This window comes from Cylas formicarius, unplaced genomic scaffold (genome assembly GCF_029955315.1).
Source record: "Cylas formicarius isolate icCylForm1 unplaced genomic scaffold, icCylForm1.1 PGA_scaffold_187__1_contigs__length_12005, whole genome shotgun sequence".
NCBI classification, from domain to species: Eukaryota; Metazoa; Arthropoda; class Insecta; order Coleoptera; family Brentidae; genus Cylas; species Cylas formicarius.
Genome location: NW_026844259.1, coordinates 1 through 11,177, shown reverse-complemented (window position 1 = coordinate 11,177; position 11,177 = coordinate 1). Strand labels below are relative to the sequence as shown.

Genomic DNA, 11,177 nt, shown 5'->3' with positions numbered 1-11,177 from the left:
TGATCTTATATTTATTATTTAAATTTTATAAAAAGAGATTTTTCTATACAGGTATTAGTATTATTTATTGTTTTAGCTGCATTTACTAAAAGAGCTCAAATTCCTTTTTCTTCATGATTGCCAGCAGCTATAGCTGCCCCAACTCCCATTTCTTCATTAGTTCATTCATCTACTTTAGTAACTGCAGGAGTTTATTTATTAATTCGATTTCAAGAAGCTTTTAGTAGAAGATTAATATTTTTAATATTATTTTAAGAATAATAACTATATTAATATCTGGTATTGCAGCTAATTTTGAGAATGATTTAAAAAAAATTATTGCTTTATCAACATTAAGGCAGTTAGGATTTATGATAAGAATTTTATTTTAGGTAGAGTAGATTTAGCTTTTTTCCATTTATTAATTCATGCTTTATTTAAAGCTTTAATGTTTATATGTGCAGGAATTATTATTCATAATTTTAGAGGATGTCAGGATATTCGTTATATAGGAAGATTAATTAATCAAATACCGGTTATTTCTAGAATTTTTTTTTTTAGAAATATAGCCTTATGCGGGATACCATTTTTATCGGGATTTTATTCTAAGGACTTAATTCTAGAAAGAATAAGAATAGGATATATAAATATATTTATATTTTTTATTTTTTATTTATCTATTGGTTTGACAGTAATATATACTTTTCGATTAATTAATTATTTAGTTTTAGGTGATTATAATTATTATAGTTTATGTTCTATTCAAGAAAGAAATAATTTGATAATAAAGAGATTATTTGGATTATTAATTTTTATCGTTATTAGAGGGAGGATGTTTTCTTGAATTATTTTTATTTATCCTATATATTTTTTTTTACCTTTAATAATGAAATTACTATCCTTTTTAATAATTTTATTAGGGATTTATTTAGGTTTTAAGTTATCAAAAATAAGAATTAATATAAAAATTAAATCTCTAAGGTTTCTTAATTTAGTGAAGTTTCAATCTTTTATATGAAATATACCAATTTTATCAACTTATGGGCTGAATCATTTAGTATTAAATTTAGGTCAAAAATTAAATTATTTAGATCAAGGATGAATGGAGTATTATGGAAGAAAAAAATTATTTTTTTTATTAATTAATTCTTCTAAGGGATTACAAAAGATTTTTATAGATAAATTTAAAATTTTATTATTTTTATTTTTAATTCTTATTTTTACTTTTATTTTAATTATTTAATTTAATAATTTAAATAGCTTATATAATAGAGCATAGTATTGAAGATACTAAGGAAATAATTTTATTTTAAATAATAAATTTATAGATAAATATATCAATTTTACAGTGAAAATGTAATGTTTTAAATTAAACTATATAAATATTTCTATGTATATATATATATATATATATATATATATATAGAAATATAAACGCACTTAGCGCTTTGAACCTATGTTAGAAGCATAGTTTAAAGAATATTTCTTTAATTGGAGAAAACTCAATTTTATCATTAACAGTGATAGACCTCTATTTTGGTTTCAATTAAAGTAAGGATTATTCATCTAAATTTTAGGTCGAAACTAAAGGCAATTTTTTGCTTCATACTATTTTATAAGATAAATTTATGGAATATCTTTTAAATGCAAATTAAATGTTTTTCTTAAACTATTATCCTTTAGTTTGATCATTCTAATGCCCCTAATTTCCATTCGTGAAATAACCCCAGTAAAAGAATAATTAAAAAAAAACTAATAGAGTAAAATAATCTAAAAATATTTGAAAATTTTAATGAGAAAATAATTGGTAAGAGTAATGTTAATTCAATATCAAAAATTAAAAAAATTAGAGCAATTAAGAAGAAATGTAATGAAAATGGTATACGAGAATTATTTTTTGGATCAAATCCACACTCATAGGGCCTACTTTTCTCACGATCGATTAATGTTTTTATAGATAAAAAATTAATTAAGATTATTAATATTAAAATAACGATTATAATTATTAATGATAGATAAAAAATTATTATTATTATTTATACTAAAAATTTAGATTTTTTGATTGGAAGTCAAATATAATAATTTATATTATATAAATAAAATTATCTTCTTCATCAGTAAATAGATAAATATAAAAATAATCATACTACATCTACAAAGTGTCAATATCATGCGGCAGCTTCAAATCCAAAGTGATGAATTGAAGAAAAATGCCTAATAAATAGACGAATTATTATAATTAAGAGAAATGTAGTACCAACAATAACATGAAATCCTTGAAATCCAGTTGCTATAAAAAAACAAGTTCCATAAATAGAATCTGAAATTGAAAACGAAGCTTCATAATATTCAAGAGCTTGAAGTAGAGTAAAGTAGATCCCTAGGCCAATAGTTCATATAAGTCTTTGAAGTGCTTGAGAATAGTTATTTTCTATTAATCTATGATGAGCCCAAGTTACTGTAATACCTGAAGATAACAAAATTAATGTATTTAATAAGGGGATATTTATAGGATTAAAAGTATTAATTGATTTAGGGGGTCATATTATTGCCAATTCAATATTAGGAGAAAGACTATTATGGAAAAATCTTCAAAAAAATGAAATAAAAAATAAAATTTCAGATGTAATAAATAAAATTATCCCTCATCGGAGCCCGGATGAAACTTTTAGAGAATGCAATCCTTGGAGGGTTCTTTCTCGTGTAATATCTCGTCATCATTGAAATAAAATTAATAGTATAGAAATTAATCTAAAAATCAATAGATCAATTTGATATAAGCGGAATCAAGAAATAAGCCCTATTAATAGATTTAATAAATTAAAAGAAATTAATAGTGGTCAAGGCCTTGGATTTACTAAATGAAAAGGATGATTTTGAGTTGTCATTAATGAATTTCTCTAGCATAAAGAGTAATAAGAATAGAAAATACATATGCTTGGATTAAGCTCACTGCAGATTCTAAAATTAGTAATAAAATTTGAATAAAAATCAAAACATTAATTGTTAGAAAATTTATATATTGACCTATATTTCCTAATAAGGTTAATAATAAATGGCCGGCAATTATATTAGCCGTTAAACGAATGGCTAATGTTATTGGGCGAATTAAATTTCTAATTAATTCAACAATTACTAAAAATGGCAATAAGAGAGCAGGGGCTCCCATGGGCACTAAATGAGCTAATATATTTATTGTATTAAAGGTAATGCCAAAGATTATAAAAGTTAGTCATAATCTTAAACTTAAACTTAAAGTAATAGGTATATGGCTGGTTCTAGTAAAAATGTAAGGGAATAATCCTATGAAATTATTTAGTATAATAAAAATAAAAATTCTTAATAAAATTAATGTTGATCTTTTTATATTTTGAGGAAGCAGGATTTTTAATTCTTTATGAATTCTTCTAGTAAGAATAATTCAAGATATATTATAACGAGAAGGAATAAATCAGAAAAAAGATGGTAATAGAATCAAACTTAATATAATTCTTAGCCAATTTAAGTTAAATAAATTTGTAGAAGGATCAAATGAAGAAAATAAATTTATTATCATTTTCAGTAAGTTTTAGGTAAATTTAAATTTTTAAAATAAATTTTATTATTAATTTTAGGCAAATAAATATAATAAGTTAAAATAATAATAATAATAAAAATTCTAATTGTGTAAATATATAAAAATGATCAACTTAAAGGAGCTATTTGTGGTATTAAAAACTAACGGGGCGCAGATATTTTTAACTTGACAAGTTAATGTTTTATAATAAAACTAAGTTTTTCATTAGAAGTAATTTTTTAGTTTACTATAAATTGATTTAAGAGATCAATGCTTAAAATTTCAGCCATCTAATGTTAATTATTTTTTAATCATTTAAGAAAAAAATTAGAAGAGATTCTTTCTACTACAATAGGTATAAACCTATGATTGGAACCGCAAATTTCGGAGCATTGACCAAAGAAAATTCCGGTTCGATTAATAAATATATTTGCTTGATTAAGACGTCCAGGAGTTGCATCAATTTTTAGCCCAGCTGAAGGTAAAGCTCATGAATGGATGACATCTTCTGAAGTAATTAATAGGCGAATGTAAGTGTTAAAAGGAATTACTATTCGATTATCAACATCTAATAATCGAAAGTTGAAGTTATTTTGTGGAATTATATAAGAGTCATAATTGAAATTTTGTAAATCTGAATATTCATATGTTCAGTATCATTGATGTCCGATAATTTTAATAGAAAGGGCAGGTTTATTTAGTTCATCTATAATATATAATAATCGCAGAGATGGCAAAGCAATTATAATTAAAATTATAATGGGTATAATAGTTCAAATTAGTTCTATAGTTTGGTTTTGTAAAAAGAATCGATGGTTAAATTTATTTAATAAGTAAGATAATATAATTTGACTAATTAAAATTGTAATGATAATTAAAATTATTAATCTATGATCATGGAAAAAAATTAATTGTTCTATTAAGGGTGAAGTACTGTCCTGTAATGTTAATGTTTTTCAAGTAGACAATTCTAAAAAAAGATAAACTTTATATTAAGAGCTTAAATCTTATGCACTATTCTGCCATTTTAGAATTTAGTAATTAAAGGGATTTCATTAAATCTATGTTCAGCGAGTGGTAGTGATCTTAATCATTCAATTGAAGAGGAAAAATTTAAAGTAGTTAATGTTTGTCGGCTAAGAATTAAACTTTCTCAAATAATATAAATAAAGAATATTAATCTTAGTGTAGAGATTAATCTACCGATTGAAGAAATGATATTTCATTTAGTAAAAGAATCTGGATAATCGGAATAACGGCGAGGTATTCCTCTTAATCCTAGAAAATGTTGAGGGAAGAAAGTTAAATTTACTCCAATAAATGTTACAATAAAATGTCTTTTTAAAAGTTTATTATTGAGAGTTAACCCAGTAAATAACGGGTATCAGTGAATAAATCCTGCAATAATTGCAAATACTGCCCCTATTGATAAAACATAATGAAAGTGGGCAACAACATAGTATGTATCATGAAGAATAATATCAATAGATGAGTTAGCTAGGACTACTCCAGTTAATCCGCCAATAGTAAATAAAAAAATGAAACCTAATGATCAAAGTGTAGTTGGTTCAAAATTTAATTTAGTTCCATAAAGTGTAGCTAATCATCTAAAAATTTTAATACCGGTTGGAATAGCAATAATTATAGTGGCAGAAGTAAAGTAGGCCCGAGTATCAACATCTATTCCGATAGTAAATATATGATGAGCCCAAACTAAAAATCCTAAAAGACCAATAGCTAATATTGCATAAATTATACCTAAAGTTCCAAAAGTTTCTTTTTTATTTCTTTCTTGAGAGACAATATGAGAAATTATTCCAAATCCTGGAAGAATTAAAATATAAACTTCGGGGTGTCCAAAAAATCAAAATAAATGTTGATATAAAATAGGGTCCCCCCCTCCGGCTGGATCGAAGAATGAGGTATTAATATTTCGATCAGTTAATAATATAGTAATAGCTCCCGCAAGTACGGGAAGAGAAAGAAGAAGTAATAGAGCAGTAATACCGACAGCTCAAGAAAAAAGTGAAATTTGATCTATGGGTATATTATGAGGCCGTATATTAATAATTGTGGAAATAAAATTTGTTGCCCCTATAATTGAAGAGATTCCCGCTAAATGTAAGCTAAAAATTGCTAAGTCAACTGAACTTCCTCTATGAGCAATATTAGATGCTAGTGGAGGATAAACGGTTCATCCTGTTCCAGCGCCTTTTTCAATAATTCTTCTAATTAATAGAAAAGTTAAAGATGGCGGTAAAAGTCAAAAACTTATATTATTTATACGGGGAAAAGCTATATCAGGAGCACCGAGTATTAGAGGAACTAATCAATTGCCAAATCCTCCAATTATGATAGGTATAACTATAAAAAAAATTATAATAAATGCATGGGCTGTAACTATTACATTAAAAATTTGATCATCACCAATTAATGATTGAGGATTTCTTAGTTCAATTCGAATGATAAAACTTAGAGAAGTGCCCACTAATCCAGATCAAAGCCCTAAAATAAAATATAGTGTACCAATATCTTTGTGATTAGTAGAGTAAAGTCATTTATTCGGTAAATTTAATAAAGTGGCTGAAATTTTAGGCGATGAATTGTAAATTCATTTATAAATATAAATATATTTCTTTATTAAACTATATAGTCTATAGGAATAGGATTTTAAGATGCAAGCTTAAAGGAAATTTAAATTGGTTTATAGTTTAAGAATTAGGAATAAATTCTATTGTTAACTTTGAAGGTTAAAAGTTTTTTTAACTTAAATTCTTTTTTAAAAAAATAAAATTAAAAAAATTATAAGTCCTATAAATGAGATTATATTAGTTAAATAAATAAATAGATTTAACTTAAAAATATTTTTAGAGTGGGAAATTATTTCTGTATGATTAATTATTAATATAGGAAGTGCGATTCGAATATATATGAAAATTATAATTAAAGTTGAGATTAATATTAATAATCTTAATATAAAAAAGTTATTATTAATTAATTTATTGATAATTAATCATTTAGGTAGAAATCTAAAGAAAGGCGGTAATCCTCTTATAGATAAAAAATTAAGAGAAAAAATGAATTTAAAATATTTAAATTCATTTAGAGAATAAAATAATTGTGTTAAAGAATAGATTTTATTAACATTTAAAATTATAATAATATTGATTGATAGGATAAAATATATAATAAAATATATAATAAAAATTTGTATATTAATTAGTCTTGCAATTAATCAACCTCTATATGATTAATAGAAGAATAAGCTAGAATTTTTTGTAGATTAATTTGATTAAGTGATTGAATTCTCCCAACTATTGAAGATATAATAATAATGATAGAAATAAATAAGGTAATAGAGAAATTATAGGAAATTATAATTAAAGGAGCAATTTTTTGCCAAGTTATTAAAATTAAAGTGTTATTTCAATTTAATCCTATAATAATTTCCGGGAATCAAAAATGAAAAGGAGCGGCGCCTAATTTTATAAATAATGCACAATTTAATATAATTATTAGAATATTATTATTAAAAAATAAAGGATTAATATGTAAGTTAAGAATAATTCTAAACAGTAGAATATTTGAAGCTAAAGCTTGGATAATAAAATATTTTAATGCTCTTTCTGATGAAAAAATATTTTTAGAATTGATTATTAATGGAATAAATGATATTATATTAATTTCTAATCCTATTCATATTGAAAATCAAGAATAAGAAGAAATGACTAATAATGTTCTGAAAATTAATGTATTTAAAAATAATAATTTATAAAATTTAATAATTAAAAAGAGAGAATAATCTCATAATTGGGGTATGAGCCCAAGGGCTTAGCTTAGCCTATCTTTTTATATTTAAGTATAAGAGGTATAAAAGTTTTTGACACTTTAGGAAATAGTTTAATTCTATTAAATATAAGTATTAATTATTATTATATAAATAATTGTACTTAAAATATTTCCTTATTAATTATTATTATATAAATAATTGTACTTAAAATATTTCCTTATTAATTATTATTATATAAATAATTGTACTTAAAATATTTCCTTATTTATAATTATTATATAAATAATTGTATTTAAAATATTTCCTTATTAATTATTATTATATAAATAATTGTACTTAAAATATTTCCTTATTAATTATTATTATATAAATAATTGTACTTAAAATATTTCCTTATTAATTATTATTATATAAGTAATTGTACTTAAAATATTTCCTTATTTATAATTATTATATAGCGCTTAGGTTAAGATTCAGGTTCCTAGGCCAATATTCAACTCCTGATCAGTAGAGTTTTCAATTCAGCCTGGAACTTTTTCTAGCACCAAATCATTGCATAAGCGAGATTCTGCTACGAACTCAGGTCCCTAGGCCAATATTCAACTCCTGATCAGTAGAGTTTTCAATTCAGCCTGGAACTTTTTCTAGCACCAAATCATTGCATAAGCGAGATTCTGCTACGAACTCAGGTTCCTAGGCCAATATTCAACTCCTGATCAGTAGAGTTTTCAATTCAGCCTGGAACTTTTTCTAGCACCAAATCATTGCATAAGCGAGATTCTGCTACGAACTCAGGTCCCTAGGCCAATATTCAACTCCTGGTCGGTAGAGTTTTCAATTCAGCCTGGAACTTTTTCTAGCACCAAATCATTGCATAAGCGAGATTCTGCTACGAACTCAGGTCCCTAGGCCAATATTCAACTCCTGATCAGCAGAGTTTTCAATTCAGCCTGGAACTTTTTCTAGCACCAAATCATTGCATAAGCGAGATTCTGCTACGAACTCAGGTTCCTAGGCCAATATTCAACTCCTGATCAGTAGAGTTTTCAATTCAGCCTGGAACTTTTTCTAGCACCAAATCATTGCATAAGCGAGATTCTGCTACGAACTCAGGTCCCTAGGCCAATATTCAACTCCTGATCAGTAGAGTTTTCAATTCAGCCCTGGAACTTTTTCTAGCACCAAATCATTGCATAAGCGAGATTCTGCTACGAACTCAGGTTCCTAGGCCAATATTCAACTCCTGGTCGGTAGAGTTTTCAATTCAGCCTGGAACTTTTTCTAGCACCAAATCATTGCATAAGCGAGATTCTGCTACGAACTCAGGTCCCTAGGCCAATATTCAACTCCTGATCAGCAGAGTTTTCAATTCAGCCTGGAACTTTTTCTAGCACTAAATCATTGCATAAGCGAGATTCTGCTACGAACTCAGGTTCCTAGGCCAATATTCAACTCCTGATCAGCAGAGTTTTCAATTCAGCCTGGAACTTTTTCTAGCACCAAATCATTGCATAAGCGAGATTCTGCTACGAACTCAGGTTCCTAGGCCAATATTCAACTCCTGATCAGTAGAGTTTTCAATTCAGCCTGGAACTTTTTCTAGCACTAAATCATTGCATAAGCGAGATTCTGCTACGAACTCAGGTTCCTAGGCCAATATTCAACTCCTGATCAGTAGAGTTTTCAATTCAGCCTGGAACTTTTTCTAGCACTAAATCATTGCATAAGCGAGATTCTGCTACGAACTCAGGTTCCTAGGCCAATATTCAACTCCTGATCAGCAGAGTTTTCAATTCAGCCTGGAACTTTTTCTAGCACCAAATCATTGCATAAGCGAGATTCTGCTACGAACTCAGGTTCCTAGGCCAATATTCAACTCCTGGTCGGTAGAGTTTTCAATTCAGCCTGGAACTTTTTCTAGCACCAAATCATTGCATAAGCGAGATTCTGCTACGAACTCAGGTTCCTAGGCCAATATTCAACTCCTGATCAGTAGAGTTTTCAATTCAGCCTGGAACTTTTTCTAGCACCAAATCATTGCATAAGCGAGATTCTGCTACGAACTCAGGTTCCTAGGCCAATATTCAACTCCTGATCAGTAGAGTTTTCAATTCAGCCTGGAACTTTTTCTAGCACCAAATCATTGCATAAGCGAGATTCTGCTACGAACTCAGGTTCCTAGGCCAATATTCAACTCCTGGTCGGTAGAGTTTTCAATTCAGCCTGGAACTTTTTCTAGCACCAAATCATTGCATAAGCGAGATTCTGCTACGAACTCAGGTTCCTAGGCCAATATTCAACTCCTGATCAGTAGAGTTTTCAATTCAGCCTGGAACTTTTTCTAGCACCAAATCATTGCATAAGCGAGATTCTGCTACGAACTCAGGTTCCTAGGCCAATATTCAACTCCTGATCAGCAGAGTTTTCAATTCAGCCTGGAACTTTTTCTAGCACCAAATCATTGCATAAGCGAGATTCTGCTACGAACTCAGGTTCCTAGGCCAATATTCAACTCCTGGTCGGTAGAGTTTTCAATTCAGCCTGGAACTTTTTCTAGCACCAAATCATTGCATAAGCGAGATTCTGCTACGAACTCAGGTTCCTAGGCCAATATTCAACTCCTGATCAGTAGAGTTTTCAATTCAGCCTGGAACTTTTTCTAGCACCAAATCATTGCATAAGCGAGATTCTGCTACGAACTCAGGTTCCTAGGCCAATATTCAACTCCTGGTCGGTAGAGTTTTCAATTCAGCCTGGAACTTTTTCTAGCACCAAATCATTGCATAAGCGAGATTCTGCTACGAACTCAGGTTCCTAAGCCAATATTCAACTCCTGATCAGTAGAGTTTTCAATTCAGCCTGGAACTTTTTCTAGCACCAAATCATTGCATAAGCGAGATTCTGCTACGAACTCAGGTTCCTAGGCCAATATTCAACTCCTGATCAGTAGAGTTTTCAATTCAGCCTGGAACTTTTTCTAGCACCAAATCATTGCATAAGCGAGATTCTGCTACGAACTCAGGTTCCTAGGCCAATATTCAACTCCTGATCAGTAGAGTTTTTCAATTCAGCCTGGAACTTTTTCTAGCATTTAATCAACTCACAGGCGAAAGGATCGCGAGGGGAAATTAGAGTTGTGTGGTAGCTAGAAAAATGAAATTTTATCAATGAGCCCAAAAAAATTTTTAAAAATCACGAAATTTGGGTAATAGCAGTAAATCTCCTTTGAAGAGGCGATTTTTTTGGGGTTAAAAAACGAAAAAAAATGGCAAAAAATTGCAAAAAATTGCAAAAAAGGGCTTGTATAGAATTATCCAATCTAGTAAATATGGTCTATAAAAAATCTTAGTTAAAAATTTAAAATTTTAAGGGCAAATTCTTAGTAATGTGGGTGAGAGCGTCACATAGATAATTCCATCAAAATTAGCCTTTTATCAGGCACCACATTTAGATGAAAAACCTTAGTTAGCAAGTTTTGCACTTCACGGTACCATTGATTTTTGCAGACTTATAAATTTGGACAAAATAAAAAATGCCAATGGGCAATTTTGACAAAAGGCGAATTTTCCATTAGTGATTTTTATCTTGTAGTAAGGCCAATTTTTTATATTTTAGTAGGAAAAAATTATTTGGTCATGAGGTTGAACCGGCCAAAAGTTGAAAAAAAGTGTTTCAAAGTGCGCAACTATATAAATATTAACATTGAATTAGATTAACATATTGAATTTATTGAAATTTTTATATTTATTAATTTCTTATGATCAGATTAATAAAAAATTTCACAAAAAAAAATAAAATAAAGAAACATAAAAACAATATGATCGTTAGTACCTTATTAGTTATTTGTCTTCA

At 27.8% G+C, this 11,177-nt stretch overlaps 1 pseudogene; it reads right to left on the bottom strand.

Moving 5' to 3' along the window:
* Positions 1-2,076: 2,076 nt before the first annotated feature.
* LOC132695978 (cytochrome c oxidase subunit 1-like) lies at positions 2,077-6,118 on the bottom strand (annotated as a pseudogene).
* Between the last annotated feature and the right edge of the window lie 5,059 nt (positions 6,119-11,177).